Source organism: Desmodus rotundus, chromosome 7, assembly GCF_022682495.2.
Source record: "Desmodus rotundus isolate HL8 chromosome 7, HLdesRot8A.1, whole genome shotgun sequence".
In the NCBI taxonomy this organism is placed as follows: Eukaryota; Metazoa; Chordata; class Mammalia; order Chiroptera; family Phyllostomidae; genus Desmodus; species Desmodus rotundus.
The window spans coordinates 50,352,738-50,376,916 of record NC_071393.1 but is presented as its reverse complement, the minus strand read 5'-3'; the positions used below and the strand labels follow the sequence as shown (position 1 = coordinate 50,376,916).

Genomic DNA, 24,179 nt, shown 5'->3' with positions numbered 1-24,179 from the left:
TTAAAAGTGGAAGCTGAAATATTGAGAGGACTTCCTCCTCTTTACATATATGTGTTTGGTGCCATAAATTTCCCTGCAAGCACTGCTCAGGCTACATCCCATACATTTTGGTAATCTTATTTCCATTTTTATACTGTTTAAAATACTTATAATTTCCCTTTTTTCTTTTTGAATCATGGGTTATTTAGAAGTGTTTGAGGATTTTCTAGATACTTTTCTTCTATTGATTTCTAGTTTATTTCTCTTGTAGTAAGAGAACATAATTTGTAAAATTTCAGTTTTTATAAATGTGTTGAGGTTTGTTTTATAGACCAGAATGGGTTGTTTCTGGTAAATGTGCCATGTGTACTTGAAAAGATTGTGTATTCAGCCATGTTGGATTGAGTTTCCTATAAATGTCAATTAGGTGAAATTGATTGATATACTGAGTCTTCTATATCCTTGCTGATTTTCTGAACACTTATTCTCCTGATTGCTGAGAGAGGTGCGGTGAAGTTTCTAAGTATAACTAGGGATTTGACTGATGATTTTTCATTATATCTCATGTATTTTGCCACCCTTAGTAAATACTTAAATATTTAGGATTATTTATGTCTTGTTAGTGAATTGAACTGTTTAATGTACTTCTTTTTTTTTTTTACAATGACTCTTTATTACAGGAGTCTAGTTTTTTATTTAACACGAAAGAAAGGAGGGAGGAGGATTTATTTCCCTTTCCTCGCCTTAATTTTCCTCAGATAGAACTCCAGCTCCTTGCCTTCTAGCAGGTAGCCGTCTGCTCGGCCACACTGGCCTGGTCTTGAAGTGATGCATGCAAGAAGCTGCCCTGCTGGAACTGTTCTTCCAGAAGACTGCTGATTTTGGCATTCTTTTTCCTTTCATCATATTTCCTCTGAATTTTCTTTGATCGTTTTTTGTTTAAAATTTCTTCCTCTTCAGGAGTCAGCTTGGCCCCCTTCTTGCAGCCCAGGGGCAGTGCATAGTGGGACTCGTACCACTGTCTGTACGGGGTGCTGTCAATGAGCACGCTGCAGTTCTTTACTAGGGTCTTGGTTCGAACCAGTTCGTTGTTGGATGCATTGTAGACGACATCAATAATCCTTGTTTTGCGCGTACAACACTCTGAGCCCCAGGAGAAGTTGCCCACGTCCAGCCTTAAGGCTCGGTACTTCTTGTTGCCTCCTCGCACCTGACCTGTGTGTATGCGCCAGGGGCCAATCTTCATGTTGGCAGCAGGGCGCCCCAGCTCATATTTTTGCTTCTTGGGATAGGGCTTCCTCTTGCCCCCAGTCTTGCGGCGCTTGTGCCAGTTGTCCGGAGAAATGCCCGTGGCCTGGCGCCAGCTGGAAAGAGCTAATGTACTTCTTTAATCTTGGTAATATTTCTTGCTTTATTTTGTTTAATATTAATATGGCCATTCATTTCTTTTGATTAGTACTTGCATGCTTTTTTTTTTGTACTGTGCTCCATTATCCTAAATAAAATATAATTAAGAAAGGGTAATATGTATGATATTTTCATTTTGTGTGGAGAGGTTTTAGAACATGTACACAGAGTGACTGAATACACTGGCATACTTAATATTTTAAGCTGAACACCCTGGCTGGGTGCTTAGTTTGTTGGAGAGTTGTCCTGTGCACCAAAAGGTTGTGGGATTGATCCCTGGTCGGGGCACAAATGGGAGGCAACCTATCAATGTTTCTCTCCTTCCCTCTCATCCTCTCCATAAAATCAATAAAAAAAATATCCTCTGGTGAAGATTAAAAGATATATTAACAAAAAGACTTCTGAGACCTCCGGTCAATATGGCGGTGACGCAGATCTCGGCCCGCAAGATCTGCTGTTGAGGCTTCAGTATTCCAATACACATACACATGGACTATAGAGGTCCTGTGGGGGGAAAGGGACTGCGCAGCCACTCTCTCAAGAGGAGAGTGCCTCTGATGGCTTCGGCCACTCCCTCAAGGGGGGAGCACCCAGAGCCTTGCCTTGACCAGCCTTTATAGGTTTTTCAGGCCCTTAACATCAAAAAAGGTCCTCTTTACTATACAAAGGTTTGTCTTGGGTGGTTATCTTTTGCTGACAACAGAGAGGATGTCACTGAATACATCAAAGGAGGACATTTGCAATGTAAAAGGAGAAATGGTCAAAGCGGCTTTGTCCCATACCTGGAGGGTCTAGCCCAGATTCTGTAAAGATAAAAATACTCAGTAAACATTTGCTTCCTCAATTCAGGGTGAGGGAGTTTCAGCAAGAGCAAGTCTCATAGCAGTCTGGGTACGATGCAGGCCTGATTTCCCACTGGAGAACTTATCCATGGACGTGGGTCCTGCGCGCCAACCTTGCTCCCCACTGGCTTTTCCGAGTGGGGGCTGAGCCACATTTCCCACGCTCGGAACGGTTCCCCACTTGGCGGCATAGGTAAACATGGCTTGCCTCCTCACATAACCACATCAAAATTACAAGTAAAATGTAGAACAACCATCACTCAGAACAGTCAGAAATTGAGTTGAATGGAAGTCTAACACCTATGGAATTAAAGAAACCACATCCATCCAGACTGGTAGGAGGGGCAGGGATGTGGAACGGGCTGCTCCCACATCCACATGTGGTGGATAAAAATTTGGGAGGGATATTTTGGCAGCCAGGAGTCCCAGCCTCACACCTGGCCCCTCCATCCCAGGGTTATATTACCAGGAAGATAAGTCCCCATAACTTCTGGCTGCAAAAACCAGCAGGGATTGAGTCAGTGGGAGAAACTTCTGGAGTCCCAAGCAGTTCTCCTTAAAGAACCCACACACAGACTTACTCAGACTCATTTCTCCTGAGCTCCAACTCTAGGGTAGCAGCTTGAAAGGCACCAGTAACGTACAGGGAAGAACTGCAGTGTCTGGCTTCAGGGCAGGAGCTGGGTGACAGCTGTCTCCCAGATACAAAGGTGGGCAGAGGCCATTGTCCTTTTTCTACACCCTCCCCCTACAGAGCCAGTGGGCAGGAGCCATATCTGAGACACTAACACTGTTTGTTAGACCTGGCTAACACTGTTTGCCCTGCCCTGGAGATCTCCTGAGGCTCTGTCCCACCCAACTTACCAGCCCACCCAAGCTGTTCACAGTGGCTTTTCCACATTAATGGCTGGTCTTGGCTCATACTTCACAACTTCCTAAATCCTATCAAACAAGCAACAGCCAGCCTCAGTAAGCCCTTAGCCTCTCTCTCTCTCTCTCTCTCTCTCTCTTTTTATTTATTATAAGATTTTATTTATTTGCTTTTAGAGAGAGGGAAAGGAAGGGAGAAAAAGGGAAACAGCATTGTGTGAGAGAGATACATCAATTGCTTGCCTTTCTCATGCCCCCACCCGGGGGCATGGCCATAACTCAGGCATGTGCCCTGACTGGGAATCAAACTGGCGACCCTTTGGCTTGCATGCTGGCACTCAGTCCACTGAGCCACACCAGCCAGGCCACTTCCATAGCTCTTATTAAGTGGCCCCAGGCCCGGCGCTGGCAGCAGCCAGCCTAGATTTACAGCTTGACTTCGCCTGGGGTTCTGTAAGCCCAGCGCAAGTAGCAGCCATCTCTGATTGATTTATAGCTGGTGTGCTGTGGCCCTGGCAGAACACAGGTGAGGGATGATCTTGGCCTGCAAACCAAGGAAACCCAGAGCCTGCACACCCAGTGGACAGCTACAGACCACGTTGAAGCACCACCACCCTGCCCCTAAACAGCTGATCCTCCACAGAGGGTAGAGGTTGGTGGTCAGTGGTCACAGCCAGTCTTTGCAGTGACTGGCCTGGGTAAATCCTTCCCATTGACCTGCCAAAGCAATCAAGGCTCCGCTACAGGAGGAGGATGTACTGTATTTTTCGGACTATAAGACGCACTCTCCCACCCCGCCCAAATTTGGGAGGGAAATGGAGGTGCGTCTTATAGTCCGAATGTAGCTTTCCTGACTTGCTGGGGCGGCTGTGGAGTGGTTTTTTTTTTTTTTTTTTTTCCTATTTCCCTCCTCTAAAACTTAGGTGCTTCTTATGGTCCGGTGCATCTTACAGTCCAAAAAATATGGTACTTAGTTTTTCATAGAGGGTGTACCTTGAGTGTCCAACTTGGGTGATAGGGGAGGCTGTGCCATTGGACCCTACATGACACCAACTACATTAGGCCACGCTACCAAGATAGGGAGTCATAGCACCTGTATTGGATACTTAGAAACAAACACAAGGAGGCTGCTGCCAAAACAAGGAGGCAAAGGAATGTGGTCCAAATGAAAGAACAGATCAAAACTCCAGAGAAAGAACTAAACAAAATAGAGATAAACAATCTATCAGATGCAGAGTTCAAGGATACTGAAGGAACTTTGTGAGGATCTCAACAGCATAAAACATCCTGTCACAAATGAAGGATACACTAATTGGAATAAGGAACAATTTATAGGGATACAACGGTAGAGTGGATGAAGCCAAGAATCAAATCAATGGTTTGGAACATAAGGAAGCAGAAGACAACCAATCAGAACAACAAGAAGGAAAAAGAATCCAGGAAAATGCAGACGGTGTAAGCATTCTCTGGGACAGCTTCAAGCATTCCAACATTCGCCTCGGGGGTGCCAGAAGGAGAGGAGAGGGGTAAAAGAAACTGGAAATCTATTTGAAAAAAAAAATGAAGGAAGACACTCTTAATGTGGTGAATAAAATAGACATGTAAGTCCAGGAAGCACAGAGTCCCAGATAGGGTGGATGCAAAGAGGACACTCCAAGGCACATCATAATGAAAATGCCAAAGGTTAAAGATAAAGAATCTTAAAAGCAAGAGAAAGGCAGTCGATTACCTATAGGAGAGTTCCCATGAGACTGTTAGCTGATTTCTCAAAAGAAACTTTGCAAGCTAGGGGGGACTGGTAAGAAGTATTCAAAGTCATGAAGAACAGGAACCTACAACCAAGATTGTACCCAGTGAAGATATCATTTAGAATCAAAGGGCAGATAGAGAGCTTCCCAGACAAGAAGAAAACTAAGGGAGTTCATCATCACCAAACTATTATTATATAAAATGTTAAGGGGACTTACTTAAGGAAAAAAGAAACAGCATCAAAACTATTAACAATAAAATGGCAATAAATATATATATATATATATATATATATATATATATATATATATATATATCAACAGTTGAAGCTGGAGAACAAACTAAGCAAACAAGAACGGAGACAGAAGCATGGCTACAGAAAATGTTTTGATGGTTGCCAGATGGGGTTGTGGGGGAATGGGTGAACAGGTGAGGGTGTTATAAAGTACAAATAGGTAGTTGCAGAATAGCTGTGGGGATGTAAGTTACAGTATAGGAAATGGAGCAGCCAAAGAACTTACATACATGACCCATGGACATGAACAAAGGTGTGGGTGTAGCCCGTGGGAGTTGGTGCTTGGTGGAGGGGGGCAGAGGAGGAAGAATTGGGACAATTGTAATAGCATGGTCAATAATATATAATTGACAAATAAACTTATAGAAATTCAAATATATATATATATATAAATATTTTAAGCTGAAAAAATTTGACAAACGGCAGGTTCAAGAAGGACTCTCTGACCTCCCTCTTCTCTCCTGAAGCAGGTCACATATGACCCTCTTGGGAGAGGTGCCCTCCATATACCCATAAGGAAGGAGCAACCTTATCTCCAAAGATAGAAGGATAAGGATACTCAGAGGAATCCAAAGGAACAGGCCTTGCTATGTTTCCCCCAGTTTACTACTCTTGGCTCCTGTACCCTTTGTCCTACCATGTTTTCCAGTTTTCATCAGACCTAGTATAAGAGGGTTTAGGCTTAACTATTTCTAGGGTCGTTATTTCCTTGTGAAGGCTCTTTTGTCATGTAAAACTTACATTAAATGAATTTGTATGCATTTGTCCTGTTAATATGTGTTGTTAGTTTATATTCAGTTCCAGCCAGGGATTTTAAGAAGATTGAGAAAAAGTTTTTCCTCCACTACGGTGTGTATTTTGTTATTTATGTATTTACTTATTTTAAATACTGTTTTGATCTTAGGAAGTATGTCTTATTAAGGATGACCTAAGATCATGTAAATTTATGTTAGGATACAATGGTAAAAGTGTTCATCACATAATGAGAAGACTTTTTGCATTATTACTCAGTTGGAATTTGAATGGTAATTTCTTATAGATACTATTTGTATTCTGTTGAAAAGCTGTTTTTCATTAAGTCTTAACCATATACATGTAACCTAAACATTTTTTAAATGTTTAAATTCCTTCCTTTTAGTGAAATATTTTCTGAAGTATGACAGACTTTTTAAGCAGCATGTCTTGAAACTAATTAGTACTTTAATACCTTTATTATCTTTTAAATTTAATGTAAATCGAGCCATTTCCTTAATTTATGTCAAATAACTTATTACCAGATTGGGAGCTGCAGGTATTGTGTGATAGAGCTTATGATATCTCAAAGTAGAACATTTTATTCAGTGGCATGAGCTGGCACAGTGGGCAAGATTATTCTAATTCATTTGGGTAAGTGAACTACAGCTTAGGAAGTTCTTACACAGAAACTCACTGCGTTTCTTTGTCATTCTTCATTGGTAAGAAATGCAGCTTCGGATTTCAGTGGCTTAATTTCTATTGTCTTTATTTCATGCAGATGATTAATTTTATTTCCATTTAAATTAAAATCAAAGTTTATATCTTGCCTATGTTTTTGTTTGTTAACCATCTTAGATTTAAAGTTTCATTTAAATACTGTGTCACATGAGTACTAACTGGTTGGCCTGAAAGCTCATATTTGATCTACATGTAAATGTACCTTAGATATTACAGAAATTATTTTCTTCACTAAAGGTTTTTTTTGGAATCAGTGTCTTCTAAAATATGTTCTTAAGTATTTTATGAAAAACAAAGGACCATATTATTTGCCTATTTGTGGATAAAAATTTAGACTACTTTTTAACATTCCCACATTCAATGTTAATGGTGTTTTTAAAAGCTGCCATAAAGGTGTTCCTTTTAGTGCTATTTGTAACAGAATATTATATTGCCATCAATCAAATATTAAACAACCATAAAATGATTTGAAGAAAAATGTTTATGATATAATATTGCAGGAAAAAATCATGTATCTGTAGACATTGAGCACACATATGTAATTATGTAAAACAAAAACGACCAAGTGACCATACTGAGATTTTAAGAATAGTTTATATTTTGGTAGTGAGTGTAAGGGGTGATCTTTTTTTTCTTTCTTTCTATTTTTGTTTTAGTGTATTCTGAACTATTTTTTATAGGATATGGTCATTTGGGCAGTGTCTAGAATTTATAGCTCCAATTTTTTCTATCATTAGCAATCTCTACACAAGAATTTAGTATCATTTGACATTAATATTGGATCAGCTCTGACTTCTAGTGATTATAGTTAGAGTATAACCAGTGTATTTTTTAAAGGAATTAATGATTTTAAGCCCTTTGAAATCTTTCAAATAAGTTGTCAAAAGATTGAAAAGTAATTATATAGAAAAATGTTTCCTGTTATTTTTGAGAAATAGCTAGTTCTAAGATCTGGCAATGAAGTGTGAGTGAGTGAGTTGGGGAGAGAGAGAAGGAGAGGAGAAAAAAAAGAGAATAGATGTGTATTTTTAGAAGAGGGAGGAGGGAGGATGAGATGAGCTTGGAGTTAGAGAATTTCAAGCACCACCAGATCACTGTTGCACATTTGTTGTTACTGTACCAATGATCTCCTATGGTTAGAATGGGACGGGGAAGACAGCAGTCTCTGAGTTGTGCGCTATGATCAGAAAGGCTGTGTTGCAATAATAACCCCCAAGTTGTGACTTAAAACACACAAGTTTATTTCTCACCCATATAGAATTTGGCTTACAGATCAGAGTTCCTTCTACCTTGTGAGGTCACTATCTCAAGAATGATTTTTAAGGTTGCTGCAGGAGGGGAAGAGAGGGCTAACGGATATCACAGAATGCCTTGAAGGCGCATCTTGAAATTGACTTGTATCACTTCTGCCCACACTACTTTTGCTATTGAATACAACTTGGTCACATGACCCAAATGTAAAGACAGCTAGGAAATGCAGTTTTCTTGTACATGCAGGAGCATTAACTGCTATGGTTATATGTCAATCAGTCTGGTGTTTGGAAGGGGAAAAGGTAGAATAAATAAATGATGGTTAGATCTTATAAGGAATTAAATGTTTGTGCTCTGCCCCCGCCATTCATATGTTGAAACCCTAACTCCCAATTAAGATGTGGAGCCTTTGGGAGATAATTAAGATTCCATAAGGTCATGAGGGCACAGCCCATAGGAATTAAAATAGTGCTCTTTTAAGAGTCACAAGAGAGCTCGCTTCCCCTCTCCACTCTTTACCGTGTGAGAATACAGTGAGAAGTGGGCAGTCTGCAGCCCAGAAGGGGACTCTTACCAGAACTCAGCTGTGCCGGCGCTGACCTCAGACTTCAGGTTCCAGAGCTATGAGAAATAAATGTCCGCCCTGGTTGATGTGGCTCAGTGGATTGAATGCAGGCCTGCGAATCACAGGGTCACCTGTTTGATTCCCAGTCAGGGCACGTGCCTGGGTTTCAGGCCAGGTCCTCAGTAGTGGGTGCATGAGAAGGAACCACACATTGATGTTTCTCTCTCTCCCCCCCTCCCTTCCTCTCTGTCTAAAAATAAAATAAATACAATCATTCATAAATAAATAAATATCTGTTGTTTATAAGCCATCCAGTCTATTATGGTATTTTTGTTATAGAAGCCCAAACGTTGGAAGACAGATCCCATCTATTTTCATTACCCCAGTAAGATTTTTGCCCTCCCTTAATTTTACCCCTTTGCACTTTTATCTTGGGTTATTGAGTTATTGGTGGGCAGACACAAATTGTTCTAAGGCAACATGGCAGGAGATGTGAGCCACACACATTTTTCTCTAACTTAATCTTCCAGCATCACCAGTGTTTGCTCTTCACTCAAGGCTGTAGTCCTCCTCTCCCACAAGCTGCCTTTAAGACACCTAACATAAGACACCTATGTTAGGTGTCTTGCAGTTTTGGTTGGTTCCTTGGGTCCATGATGCCCTCTCTTTTTTCTAGTTTTTCTAGTTTTTTTCCGGAGAGAGCCAGCAATCTTTGAGTTCACTCACTGTCTTAAGGCTTCCTAATTTCTGAATAATTGGAGGCCTTCCTAATTTTTGAACAAAACTCCCTTAGAAAAAAAATTCCAACCTCGCCTTATCTGAAAAGGGAACAGTTGTATTTCTTATTCCTGTAAACAGAATAAACAATTAATTACTAGGGTCTAGGTAAGATGATAATTTTGATAAACCAGGAACTTTGAGTATCTGACAATTACCAAAGATAGCAGAAGAGTTTTGTTGGGTTACCGGTGGAATCTGATTCTTACTTTAGCAAGCTTATTCCCTTTCTTCCAATAATTTATACTGTTGTTACCCACTCAGGTCACGACAAAAGTCTGCAATAACTTTTTAAAACTAGTTTATTAAAGAAAGTACATTGTTTCAAATTTTTAGCTTCTCATGGCATCCAAAAGGAATAAAAATTAAAGACAATTTGACTTGATAAAATAAGCACCCTAAACAAAGGAAAACTATAAAGTTGAAAATGTTAGTTTCTAAAATAAGCCAACATCTTCATCAAAATTGGATCTTTCACTTAAAACATACACATTTTTACTAAGTACTGTGCTCAACAGGCACTAGAGATATGGATTCGAGCCGTATTAAATCCTTAGATATTAAAATATTAATGTATCATAGCCCTGTTATTCATCTGAATTGATGTTACAGAATAGTGAACTAATTTACATAGATTTTAATTAAATTAACAACATAAAGAGAAATACACTTAAATTATATATTGACTTTATGTAGAGATACGGAAATAAAAATATTAAGGGGAAAAATCTGTATGTTACCATTGATTGTTACTCTTCATTCTGGTGCCTTATTTTAGTGGGCTTTTATTAAGTTAAATTTATATACTTTTGTATCCAGAAATAGAGTTTGATTTGAAGTTGAGTTATATCAGTGATTAAAATGTTTTTACATTGTTATAAGAGTATAGGTATTTAAAATACCTATTAAAGAGGGAAATTTTAATATTCTTTGAGTCTTTACACCATTAACATTTTTCAAAAACTTTTTTGAAATACAAAAATTTTTCATTATTTTTTGTATTATTGGGGAAAGGTCAACAAAATGTTTAGAAACCCTGCTTATGTTTTTGTCTTTATCTCCCTAGCTGGCTGTTACTATGACCATAGGGACTTTGAAGATAGTTTTACATTAGCATTTGCTTGTCGGTTATTGCTTCATATTTGTATCCCTGTGGACTGAGTTTTGTGTATATTGTTTTCTTTAAAGGAACAACGTGAATGCTGTTTCCTTTGCAGAGTAAACAGCCGCTGTTCTTTTTCCTATGAAAAAATTTGTTAGAAGATGTTGAGACATCACTGATCAAATGGACAGCATTTGTTATCAAGTTGATTAGGGAAAATGTTGTAATTACCTGTTAGGAGTGAAAAGCTGGCCTTTTTAAAAGTCAGTTTTGTTTAGTTTACTGTGAAATTAGTCAGACTGAAACATAAGCCCTGGACATGGTTGTATATTTTCCCACTAGATGGAGCTATGTATTTACTAATGTTACTGCTCTATGGGAAACAAGGTCAGCACAGTTTTCTGATGAGATACAGGCATACGTCCTTTTATTGCTCTTCTCTCTATTCTACTTCGCAGATATTTTGTTTTTCAACAAACTGAAGATAAGACCCTCCACCATCAAAAAGATTATGACTTGCTGAGACTCAGATGATGGTTAGCATTTTTAGCAACAAAGTATTTTTTAATTAAGGTGTATACATTTTTTTAGACATAATGCTATTGCACACTTAATAGACTACAGTATAGTTTAAACATAACTTTTTTATGCGCTGGGAAATCAAAAACTTCATGTGACTTACCTTTTTGCAATAGTCTAGAACCAAACCTGCTATATATATCCAAGGTATGTCTGTATTAGATTAAACTTAAGAAACCATATATTAATTAATACAAGTAAATAATTTGTTGTATAACTTTAAGTAAAATAGAATTTTATCCCTTATGTTGTTTACTAGTCATCTGTGGGGAATGTGTACAGTGGTTTTTTTTCTTGGTAGAGTTGCTAAGTTTCTCTTGGTCTATCCTTATACTTTATCAGTACCCTAATGGCCAAAACCATTTTTAAGTAGTCACTCTACAGTGTAAATTACCTTAAGTGGCTTCTACTTAATGATTTACTAGAATAACTTGAGTTCTTCATTACCTTTGTATGAACATACTGATCGATGCCTCTGGTGTGCTTAATGCTCAGGTTAGTGCGTTTCTCTTGTAGATGCTTCTGCTCCTACTGGTTCAGTTCATTTATGTACTTATCAAGAGTTATTTGTGATTGTCCCCAAACTTGTTTATATCAATTACATCTGTGATCATTAATCAAATATTTAATTAAATATTAATAAACTAATGGCAATATAAAAAGTATTCTCCCTATGAAAACTCGGGTGAATATTTTGCAACACTCAATAAAAGGTGAATTGCTAAAGAAAAATTACTGACACACATTAGGTATATGTGAGAAAGCTGTAGACAAAAACTAGATTTCAAACCTGTGGATGGGGCAGAGAACACTTGGCACTGTGCAAGTTCTGTATAGAGGTGCTTTCACTTCACATGTGATTACAGATGTACAGGTTTTACACTTTGATGCTTATGACGGAGAAAAAATGGACTCGGAAATTATTACATGAAAATGCCAAGTGTCCTGAATTAAAGTTATTTTTAAATTAAAGAATTTAAGTGCTTAGTAACCTTAAAATTTGTTTCTCCCAATATTGCTATGTTGCTATAGCTTTATATGCTTGTTTTAACTGATTATTAGAGGACATCTAAATAAAAAGTTTAAACCAGCAAGGGACTGTCTTTTCTGGTTCAGTAGTGAGTTCTTTAGTAAGAGTTTTTCCTTCCCTGCTATAATCATATGAAAGTGATTTCATTCTCAAAAAAGGAAGTTTTTTTCTATGTTTATGGAAAGAACTTTGCAATAGAAATCAGAAGATCTAGGTTTTAGTCCTAGAATCTAGGACCTAGAACAATCAATATTTGCTAAATGAATAAATTGAGTAGCTTTGCTACTTCTTAGTTGTCAAATTATAACCTGGTCGATTAAAATTTCTTAGAGCCTTATCCATAAACTGAGATTTTATTAATACAGCATACATTTCTTAAGTGTTATGAGTCAGAAACAATAATGAGAAATATAAGCCTTCTTCAATTCAGATTGCTTTATTGGGAGGGACAGGTAAGTAATAATTTATGTACCCTGTGACCAGGGCCCTTATGAAGGTATGTGTAGATAGCGTATGTGGGCAACCTTTTCAACCTGTAGATATTGGTCAAACATTTAGTGAAGGGAGGGAGAAACAGATTTAATGATCTTAAAAGTATTATACAGAAACAGAATAAAATACTGATTTTCTTTCACTAGTTGAAGGAAACATATCTGAAAAAGATTTTGTAAAACATTTTTCAGTTTTCTGTAGTTCTCGTTTTCACTTCTGAACCAACAGCTTCCTGGTAAGCATGTTTATGAGTTTCAGAATCAGGTGATATGTCCACAGAAAGGTGCCAGGTGTTGTTTTCTGAATTTTAATTAAGTGCAACCAACTACATGTATAGTAGATGTTACTGAGGAATGTTTTTAAATTTCCAGGTGTGTAAAGAGTAGCATATGGAAACTTTAGTTAACTGGCATCATACTTATTTTTCCAGCGATGTTTCGTGGCCCTCATACATTCCTTTACCCACCCACTCCGCCCCTGTGAATCCTAACTGGCTTGACTGCACTTAATTTGAATATAACTGACATTTTGTAATTTTGAGTTTTCTAGTCCATAATCCTGGTAAATATCTCTATATACTTAGGTTTTCTTTTTTATCTCTTAATTAAGTTTAATTTCTCCCTAGGGATTTTTCTTTGTTATAATGGCAAGGACCTTAAATATAAATGTTGAAAGAAGTGTGAATAGCCAAGATTCTTGATATATTCCAGTATCAAGGGAATGGTTTTTAATGTTTTACCATTTTTAGAGCATTTTTCTCGGTGGTTGTTTGTTTTAAGATACTTACTATGGAATTATTACATTTTTTAATAATACAAATAGTTTTATTTAAAGAAATGTGGGATTTTATCAGATGCTTGATCTCTATCTATAGATTTTCTTCTGTATTGTTAGTGTGATGAGTGCATTAATTTCTTTTAAAGTATTGAATAAATCTGCAGTGGAATAAACATAGCCTAGTCACAATATGTTATTGCTTTTCCTATATTTCTGGTTTCTGTTTAATATTTTTAATGAATTTTACATGTGTTGATTAAAATTTTCTTTTTTTCTTGTACTGTTGTTTTTATAAGGTATTTTTATTGATTATGCTATTACAGTTTTTCCAATTTTTCCCCCTTCACCCTGCCCCTCTAACCCTCCAGCATTCCCCCCCTTAGTACCTGTCCATGGGTTATACATATAAGTTCTTTGAGTTCTCTCTTTCCTATACCATTTTTATCTCTCCCTATTTTATGCCTACCAATTATTATTATTCTTTCCTGTACCTTTCCCCCCCCATTCCTCCCTTCCCCTTTGTCACTGAAATCCCTCCGTGTGATGTCTATTTCTCTGGTTCTTTTTCTGTTCCTGTTCTGGTGGTTTGCTTAGTTTTCGTTTTTGTTGTTCTTCTTTTCTTTTAGGTTCATTTGTTGATAGTTGTGAGTTTGTTGTCATTTTACTGTTCATATTTTTTATCTTTTTTTTCTTAAATAAGTCCCTTTAACATTTCATATAATAAGGGCTTGGTGATGATGAACTCCTTTCACTTGACTTTATCTGGGAAGCACTTTATTTACCCGTCCATTTTATTTATTTATTTAAAAAAAATGTTATTGTTATTCAATTATAGTTGTCTGCATTTTCTCCCCTACCCTTCCATTTTAAATGAAAGCTATGATGGATAGAGCAATCTTGGATGTAGGTCCTTGCCTTTCATTACTTGGAATACTTCTTTCCAGCCCTTTCTTGCCTGTACGGTTTCTTTTGAGAAATCAGCTGATAGTCCAATGGGCACCCCTTTATAGGTAACTCTCTCCTTTCCCCTTGCTTCTTTTAGGGTTTTCTCTTTATCTTTAATCTTGGGTAACTTAATGATGATGTGCCTAGGTGTGTTTCTCTTTGGGTCCAACTTCGTTGGGACTCTCTGGCCTTCCTGGACTTCCTGAAAGTCTGTTTTCGTTGCCAGATTAGGGAAGTTTTCCTTCATTAATTCAATTTTTTGCTGTTGTTCTTCTCCTTCTGGCACCCCTATAATTGGATATTGGAATATTTCAAGTTGTCCCAGAGGTTCCTAAGTCTCTCTCCATTTTTTTTTGAATTCTTGTTTCTTCCTTTTCTTCTGGTTGGATGTTTCTTTCTTTCTTTTGTTCCAAATCGTTGCTTTGAGTCCTGGTTTCCTTCCTGTCACTGTTGATTCCCTGAATATTTTGATTTATTTCACTTTGCGTATCCTTCATTTGTTTTTTCATTTTTTGACCAAGCTCAGTTAGTTCTGTGAGCATTTTGATTACCAGGGCTTTAAATTCTCCATCAGATAGGTTAGTGGTCTCCTCCTTGCTTAGTTCTCTTTCTGGGGCTTTGCTCTGTTCTTTCATTTGGGCCATATTTCTTCGTCTTGGCGCACCAGATATGTTGTAAGGGGTTGGGGCCTAAGGTATTCACCCAGGCAGGGCAACCCTCCTTGCTGCGCTGCCTGTGGGGTTGTGGCCAGAGAGGGAACAGTGTGGCTCGCCTGCTGTTCTCTAGCACACTTTTCAAGGAACTCTAGTGTGAGACTGGGAGTACCTCCCACCACAACAACCCCAGCTGTATCCCACAGTCAGCTCTGAGTCTCAGTTTTCCCCTTAAGTCAGCCCCTCCCATGGAGCTCAGCAGCCAGCCCTGCCCCATGGTCTGCCTGGTGGAGGGGTTTTTCTGAGTCGGCTTGTGTGGTCTGCTGCCTTACTGGTCTGGTGGTTGTGGTTGATTTTTTCTTTAATTCTTTGATTGTGGGAGTTCCATGAAGTTTGATTTTCTGGCGCTTTTGGTTGTTTATTGATTTTAGATTAGTTGTTATTCTCCTTTTGGTTGTGTGAGGAAGTGAAGGGTTTCTACCTACACCTCCGTCTTGGCTGGAACGCCCCTATTTCTCTTATACTATTCTTACATGGGTTTCATATCAAGATTTTTGCTATTCTCATACAGATTGTGCTATTATCTTCTACTCTCTGGAGTTTTTAAGTAAGATTGGAATAATTCCAAATAAGATTAGAATAATAATAATTTTAGAATATGCTACTTTCCAGGATATTTACCTCTTCTGATTAATTGTTTTGAAAATTCTAGGATTATTCAAGTTTTTTATAGCTACTAAGTCAATTTTGGTGGGTTATTTTTTCTGGGAATTTGTCTATCACATCTAAATTTTCAAATATTTTGCTACAGAGATGTTAATAATATTCTCATCATTGTTCTAGATATTGTCTCTTTGCTCTCTCTTTTCTTCATAATAGGTTTTCTCAGTTTTCAGTTTATCCATTTCTTCCGAGAACCAGCGTTAGATTTTGTTGATCCTCTCAATGCTATGTTTATTTTCTATTTAATTGATTTTTGCTCAGAATTTTTTCCCACTCTAATCTCTTTGGGTTTATTTTGCTTTAGTTCCAATTTCTTATGATGGATGCTTAGCTGATTAATTTTCAGTCTCCTTTCATAATACAGTCAAACCTCAGTTCTTGAACATCTTGGTTCTCAGACAATTCAGTTCTTGACCAAGTTGTTCAAGAAAAAATGTCTTGGTTGTTCAACAAAACTTTGGTTTTCAGTTCTTGACCCGACAACCCTTTTATGCTGATACCTGTGTGATCAGCCATGTGTCTCTCAGGTGACAGACAAAGGATATTCAGTTTTCAAACAAATCGCTTTTGATACAGCCTTCTGGAATCAGAATTGGTTTGTTCGAAAACCAAATCATACAGGTATCAGCATGAAAGGGTTGTCAGGTCAAGGACTGAAGTATTGTTTGACAACCGACACTACACATTTTTTTCCCTGAACAGTTTGGTCAAAGTCTCCCATCCTTGAACTGAATTGTTCAAGATGGGAGACTTTTTAGAACCAAAGTTTGAGTCTAAATGTATTTAAGGAAATGAATTTGCCCCCAAGTAGTACTTCAGCTGTATCTCACAAGTTTTGCTTTGTGGAACTTATTATTGTTGAATTGAAAATATTGTCCAAATGTCATGGCTTTTTCATTGATTATTTCTAAATTTCTAAGGATATGGTAGCTTTGTTAATTTCTAAAAATGTGGGAATTTTAATTTCTGAACATGTAAGGGTTTACTTTTTGTTACTGATTTCTAACATCACAATGTAGTTAGAGAAGGTGCTCTGTCAAGTTTTAAATTTTAAAAAAATTTAAATCATTTTTTAATTTTCCAGTTACAGTTGACATGCACTGTTATATTAGTTTCAGGTGTAAAGCCCATTGATTAGACATTAAATAACTTACTAAGTGATCATCCCAATAAATCTCATGACCATAAGGCACCATACATAGTTATTAGAATATTACTGACTACATTTCCTATGCTGTATTTTACATCCCCATGACTATTCTGTAACAACCAATTTGTACTTCTTAATCCCTTCAACTTTTTCACCTATCCTCCTAACCCCTCTCCCACCTGGCAACCATCAAAATGTTCTCCATATCTGTGAATCTATTTCTTTTCTGCTTATGTCTGAAATGAAAGAACAGAACAAGTTTGTTTCACTTTTTACATGCAATTATTGACGGGTATGTATTTTTGCCATTTTATTGTTCCTATTTTTAGTTATTTTTTTCTTTTTATTCTTTCTAAAAAAGATTCTTTAACCTTTCATATAATACTGGTTTGGTGGTGATGAACTCCTTTAGCTTTTTCTTATCTGGGAAGCTCTTTATCTGTCCTCTGATTCTACCTGATAGCTTTGCTGGGTAGAGTAATCTTGTTTGTGAGCCCTTGCTTTTCATCACTTTGAATATTTCTTGCCAGTTACTTCTAGTCTGCAAAATTTCTTTTGAGAAATCAGCTAACAGTCTTATGCTAGCACCCTTGTAGGTAACTAATTGCTTTTCTCTTTATGCTTTTAAGATTCTCTCTTTGTCTTTAACTTTTTGCATTTTAATTATGATGTGTCTTGATGTGGTCCATTTGGGTTCATCTTGTTTGGAACTCTCTTCCTGGACTTGTTTGTCAATTTCCTTCACCAAATTAGGGAAGTTTTCTTTTATTATTTTTTCAAATAGATTTTTAGTTTGTTGCTTTTCCTCTTCTTCTGGCACCCCGATGATGCGAATGTTGGTATGCTTGGAGTTGTCTCAGAGACTCCTTAACTATCCTCATTTTTTTTAGGTTTTTTTTTCTTTTAGCTGTTCTGATTGGGTGTTTTTATTTGTTTGTTTGGGAGGGTTGCTTTCGTCTATTCTAAATTGCTGATTTGATTCTTCGCTTCATCCATTCTACTGTTGATTGCCTGTAATATATTCTTCATTTTATTTAATATATTCATTTCTGTTTCTTTTTTATGTTTTTATATTTCTACTTTATGTTTGTATCTCTTTGTTGAAGTTCTCACTAAGTTCATCTACTCTTCTCCTAAGTTCATTGAGCATCCTTATTACCAGTGTTTTGAACTCTGCATCTAGTAGATTGCTTGTCACCATTTCGTTGAACTTTTTTCCTAGAGTTTTGTTCTGTTCTTTCATTTCAGACGTGTTTCTTTGTCTCCTCATTTTGGTTGCCTCTCTGTGTCTGTTTCTATGTATTAAGTAGAGCTGGTACGTCTCACAGGCATGTTAGAGTGGTCTTATGCAGTAGGTGTTCTATAGGGTCTGGTGGCCCAGCCCCCTGATCACCTAATCTGGGTGCCCCTCGATTGGGCTGTGTACACCCTCCTGTTGTAATTGAGCCTTGATTGCTGTTGGCACATCAGTGGGAGAGATTTACCCCCAGACTGATCATTTCCAAGGACTGGCTGTGACCACCAGCTACCACGGAGGATCAGCTACACAGGGACCCACCTCACAGAGCATGACTTACTTCAGCTGGGCCCTGGTGTCTGCTGAGTCCATCCTTTGAGTATGTCTCTTGTGGAGGTGGTTAGGTATTTTACTTTGACATGGTCTGAAGCTGTCCACCAAGTGTCTGGCTCTGGGTCCTCCTGTCAGGTACAGGCCAAGGGCTGCCACTGCCAGTGCTGCTTGTGTTCTGCCTGAAGCCACCAGGCATGAATTACAGATCAAACCACAGATGGCTGCTACTTATACTGGGCTTGGAGGTGCCCAGGATAGGTCAAACTGTGAACCAAGGCCTGCTGCTGCTAGTGCTGGGACTGGGGCCACTTAGTGACAAGTATGGGGCTTGCTGAGGCAGATGCCGATTTTGATAGTATTTAGGAAAATCTGAAGCATGAACCGAGACAGGCCAATCACATGGAAGAACCACTGAAAACAACTTGAGTAGGCTGGAAATTTGGGTGTGGTGGGGCTTCAGGGAATCACCTGGGCAGGGCAAATGGTGTGAACCAGGTTGATGGAGTCTCAGTTATGGCACCTGCCTGCTGGCTCTGTGGGGCAAGCAAAAGAAGAGTAGCCTCTGCCAGCACTTCTGTCTGGAAGAAAGGTGCCCCACCCATCTCTTGCCCTGATTCTCGACCATTTGGATCCTCTCCATATGTCTCTGGTGCCTTTAAAGCTGCTGCTGAAGTGCTAGAGTTCAGAGGGAGCGAGGCCGAGTAAGTCTGTGCCCAGGCCCTTTAAGGGGAACTCTCTGAGACTCCAGAAGCCCTCTGTCTTGCTCAGCCTCAATCTTTGTTGGTTTTACACCCAGAAGTAATGGAGACTTCTCTCCTTGGCACTGAAACCCTGGGCTGGGGGGCCTGGTATAAGGCTGGAACCACTTATTTCTCAGGAGGGATCCCTGTAGCCAAAATACCCTTCCCAACTTTTACCGACCAAACGCGGGTGTGGGACTAGCCCATTCTGCATCTCTGCTTCTCCTGCCAATCTCCACGGGCTTCTCTAATTTCCTAGGTGTAGGACTCCCGTTCTGCCAGAATTCAGGCAGTCTGAATGATGGTTGTTCTGCAGTTTTGTTGTAATTTTTTAAAAATTATATTGTACTGATTATGCTGTTAGAGTTGTCCTGAATTTTCCTCCTTTGCCCCCCTTCACCCAGCACCCCCTATTCTCTCAGGCAGTCCCTCCCACCATTGTTCATGCCCAAGGGTCATGCGCATAAGTTCTTTGGCTTTTCCATGTCCTGTACTGTACTATGCATCCCCAAGGCTATTCTGTAACTACCTATTTGTACTTAATCCCCTCAACTCTTCACCCATCCTTACCCTCTCCCCTCCCATCTGGCAACCATCTACTAACTAACTGCTTTTCTCTTGTGGCTTTTAAAATTCTCTCTTTATCTTTAACTTTTGGTCTTTTAATTATCATTTGTCTTGGAGTAGACCTCTTTGTATCCATCATAGTTGGGACTCTCTGTGCTTCCTGGACTTACATGTCTATTTCCTTCACAAAATTTGGGAAGTTTTCTTTCACTATTTTTTCAGATAGATTTCCAGTTTCTTGCTCTTTCTCCTCTCCTTCTGGCACCCCTAAGATGCAAATGTTGGACCTCTTGAAGTTGTTCCAGAGGCTGCTAATACTGTCCTCATTTTTGTGGATTCTTTGTTCTTCTTGTTCTGCATGGTTGTTTTTGCTTCCTTATGTTCCAAACCATTGATTTGATTCTTGACTTCACCCACTCTACTGTTGTAAATTGTTCTTTATTTCAGTTAGTGTACTCTTGAGTCTTTTTTTATGCTGCTGAGGTGCTCACTAAGTTCCTTGAGCATCCTTATAACCAGTGTTTTGAACTCTGCATCTGATAGATTGCTTATCTCCATTTTGTTTACCTCTTCTTTGGAGTGTTGGTGTGTTCTTTCATCTGGGCCATGTTTACTTGTCTCCTTGTTTTGGCAGCCTCCCTGTGTTTGTTTCTATTTATTAGGTAGAACTGCTTTGATTCCATGTCTTGGTAGTGTGGCCTAATGTAGTAGGTGTCCTGTAGAGTCCAGTGGCACAGTCTCCCCTATCACTCAAGCTGGGTACTTAAGGTGCACCCTTTGTGTGGGCTGAATACACCCTCCTTATGTAGTTAACCCTTGGTTGCTGTTGGCAGATCAATGGGAGGGATTTACCAAGGCCAGTCAGCTGCAAGGATTGGCTGTGACCACTGACCACCAACCTCCATTGTCCATGGAGGATCAGCTGTGCAGGGGCAGAGTGGTGGTGCTTGATGTGGTTGTAGATGTCCACTGGGTGCGCTGGCCCTGGGATTTCTGGGGTGGTGCCGGCCAAGTCAGCCCCCACCTGTGTTTTGCCTGGGGCACCCTGCCTGAGCTGTAAAGCAATCTGAGATGGCTGCTACTCCTGAGAGGGATGGAGATTTGGAGGCAAAGCCAAGCTGTGAATGTAATCTGGCTGTGGCTAGGGCTCACTGAAGCCAGCTATTGCTTATTTGATAGGATTTAGGAGCCAAGACCAGCCATTCTTATGGAAAAACTGCTTGGGTGGGCCTGTAAGTTGGTGGGGCAGAGCCTCTTGGGACCAGGGCAGTCAAACAGCATTAGCCAGGTTAATGGAGTCTCAGATATGACACCATCTTAGAGACTCTGTGGGGGGAGGGTTTAGCAAAGGGACAATGGCCTCTGCTTACCTTGATGCTTGAGTTTCTCCCTGTGTACCACATGTGCTTTTTAAGCTGCTACCCCAGCGCTAGAGCTCAGAGACAGTGCGTCTGAGTAGGTGCGTCCCTGTGTCAGCTCTTTAAGAGCAACTGCTGGGGGCTCCAGAAGGTTTTTCCCCTGACTCAATCCCCACTGATTTTTGCAGCCAGAAGTTGTGGGGGCTTATCTTGCTGGCATTGGAATCCTGGGCTGGGGGACCTGGTGTGGGTCTGGGACTCTTGCTCTCAATCTGTCCCTCCCAAATTTTTATCCACGTGGGTGTGGGATCAGCCCATTCTGCATCTGCGCCCCTCCTACCCGTCTGGATGGATGTGGTTGCTTTAATTCCCTAGTCGTCAGACTTCCATTCAACTCAATTTCATAGTTGCCAGGCTTCCGTTCAGCTTGATTTCTGATGTCCAAGTGATGGTTGTCCTAAATTTTAGTTGTAATTGTGATGTGATTATAGGAGGAGGCAAGTACCACATTTACCTATGCCGCCATCTTGACCTGTCTAATTTTAATTGGAAATTAGATTTTATTTGATTTGTGTCCTAGAATACAGCCAGTATTGTATTAATAGTAATTCATTTACTTATCAAGAATGTGTATTCTGGATGTTGGTTAGAGCATTAATTTATGTTCAGATTTGTTAGGTCAAATTTGTTAATGACATTGTATAAATTTTTTATATTCTCAGTTTTCTGTGTTGTTCCATATCGTGGATTTTTGTATTTTCACCTCCCAGTTCTGTGAGTTTCTGCTTTACATGTATGGAGGCTTTTTCTTTTAATATTACATTTTAATTATCTATCATGTAGATTGACTTCTTTTTCATTTGTTGTATATTCCTATGAGTTTTTCCGTGTGGTAAAGTGGATGTAACATAAAATTTTACCATTTCAACCATTTTAAGTATACAGTTTTATGGCTTTAACTATTCACATTGTTGGGCATCATTACTACTATCCATCTCTTTAACGTTTTCATTGTTTCAAACAAACTTTGTACCCATTAAACAATAAGTCCTTGTTCTTCCTTCCACAGTCTCTGGTAACAGTGTTTGCCTTTCTTTATGAATTTGACTATTGTAGGTATCTCTTAGAAGTGGAATCACACAATATTTGGGTTTTTTTTTCTGGTCTGGCTTGTTTCACTTGGCTTAACATTTTCAAGGTTCTTCTCTGTTGTACTGTGTACCAGAAGTTTGTTCCTTTTTAAGACTGAATAATATTCCCTTGCTTTGACACACCACATTTTCTTTTTCCGTTCATGTCTTGATGGACAGTAGGACTGTCTGTATCTTTTGCCTATTATGAATAGTACTGCTGTGAACTTTGGTGTACAGTCCTATGAATTGTAACACGTGCAATGATTCATGTAACCACCACGTCAGTCCGAATACAGAGCAATTTTGTCACCTCAGAAAATACCCTGGCGCTACCCTTTATAGCCACATCATCCCTTCACCCACTCTCCTTGACAAGCAACTAACCTGTTGTTCATGACCGCAGTCGCAGAAATCCAAGAGGTTACAGAAATAGAATAAGCGTGCAGTTTTCTGAAGCTAGCGTCTGTTATGCAGCTTAACGTCTTTGAGATTTGCCCGAGTTGTTGCGTGGATCAAGTTTGTTCCTTCGTTGCTGTGCCTATGCCATTCATTAGATATATGGACAACAGTTTGTTTATCCATTCACATGTTGGAGGACGGAAGAGTTGTTTTGAGGTTTTTGCTACAGATTTTTGTGTGAGGACGTGAGTTATTATTTTTAGGGTAAATACCCAGCAGTGAACTTGCTAGGTCAGATGCCAAGTGTATGTTTAACTGTGTAAGAAATGCCCGAATCATTTCCCACGTTGGCTGTGCTATTTTGCATTTGCACCAGTGGTCCTTCTTCCTCCGCACTGGATATTGTCAATATTTTCTATTTCAGTCTTTTACATGTGTAATAGTATCTCATCATGGTTAGAATTAGTATTTCTCTAATTACTGATTACAGTGAGTGTAATATACTTGCATGTGCCATCTTTAAAACCTCTTTTCTAAGTGTTCATTCAAATCCTTTGATTATGTTTTTTTTATTGTAGAGTTTTGATAGTTCTTTATATATTCTGGATACAAGTCCTTTGTCAGAACACAATTTGTACATATTTTTTTTCGGCCTGTAATTTGTCTTTTAATAACCTTGGCAGTTCTTTGGCAGATCAAAAATTTTAGATTTTGATAAGGTGAAATTTATCATTTTTTTCCTTCGTGGGTGGTTCTTTTGGTGTTGTTCTTAAGAACTCTACCTAATGAAGATTTTCTTATGTTTTCTTCCTTAAAAATTGTAGGTTTGTTGCCTCCATTTAGATATATGACCCATTTTTAAAAGTTTTTGAGAAGTTTTAGGTTTACAGTAAAGTTGCTGGGAAGTTGCAGAGAGTTCTCATATAACCTCTTACCCTCCCACCCTCCACTTTCCCTTATTATTAACATCTTGCATTAACGTCTTATACTTGTTACAGTTGGTGAGCCAATATTGATACATTATTATTAACTAAAGCCCATTTTTACATTAGGGTTCACTCACTGTGTCGTGCATTCTGTGGGTTTTAGAAAATGATGTATATCCACCATTACAGCATCATACAGAATAGCTTCACTGCCTTAGACGTCCCCTGTACTCTGCTTAGTATTCATCCCTTCACTCTACCCTCCCACTCCATCCCCCAGCCGCTGGCAACAACTGATTATTTACTATTGCCATAGTTTTGCCTTTTCCAAAACGTGATATGTTTGTAATTCTATAATACGTACTCTTTTCAGATTGTCTAGTTTCACTTAGAAATATGTATTTAAGGTTCCTCCATGAGCTTTCATGGCTACATAGATCATTTTTTATTGCTAAATAACATTCCATTGTGTGGATGTACCACAAATTAGTTATCCATTTACCCATTGGAGGACATCTTGGTTGTGTTGAAGTTTTCATAATTATGACTAAAGCTACTATTAATAGTTGTGTATAGATGTTTGTGTGGATATATGTTTTCACCTCATTTGGGTAAATATCAAGGAGTATGATGGATATCAAGAAGTCCAATCGCTGGATAGTATGGTAAGAGTAAGTTTAGTTTTGTAAGAAACTCCCAAACTGTTTTTCCAGAGTGGCTATACCATTTATATTCACAACAGTAGTGAATAAGAGGGTTTTTTAAAAAAGATTTTTATTTATTTTTAGAGTGAGGAAAAGGGAGGGAGAAAGAGGGAGAGAAACATC

The 24,179-nt window shown here is 38.7% G+C and overlaps 1 protein-coding gene and 1 pseudogene across 4 annotated transcripts in view; one reads left to right on the top strand and one right to left on the bottom strand.

The window, feature by feature from the left end:
* The window catches only part of MIPOL1 (mirror-image polydactyly 1), a 288,774-nt gene that overhangs the window by 7,602 nt on the left and 256,993 nt on the right, over nucleotides 1-24,179 (top strand). The window lies entirely within an intron of this gene.
* LOC112296510 (small ribosomal subunit protein eS8 pseudogene) lies at nucleotides 682-1,569 on the bottom strand (annotated as a pseudogene). Its single transcript, XR_011651426.1, has one exon. The product of XR_011651426.1 is annotated as a small ribosomal subunit protein eS8 pseudogene (transcript).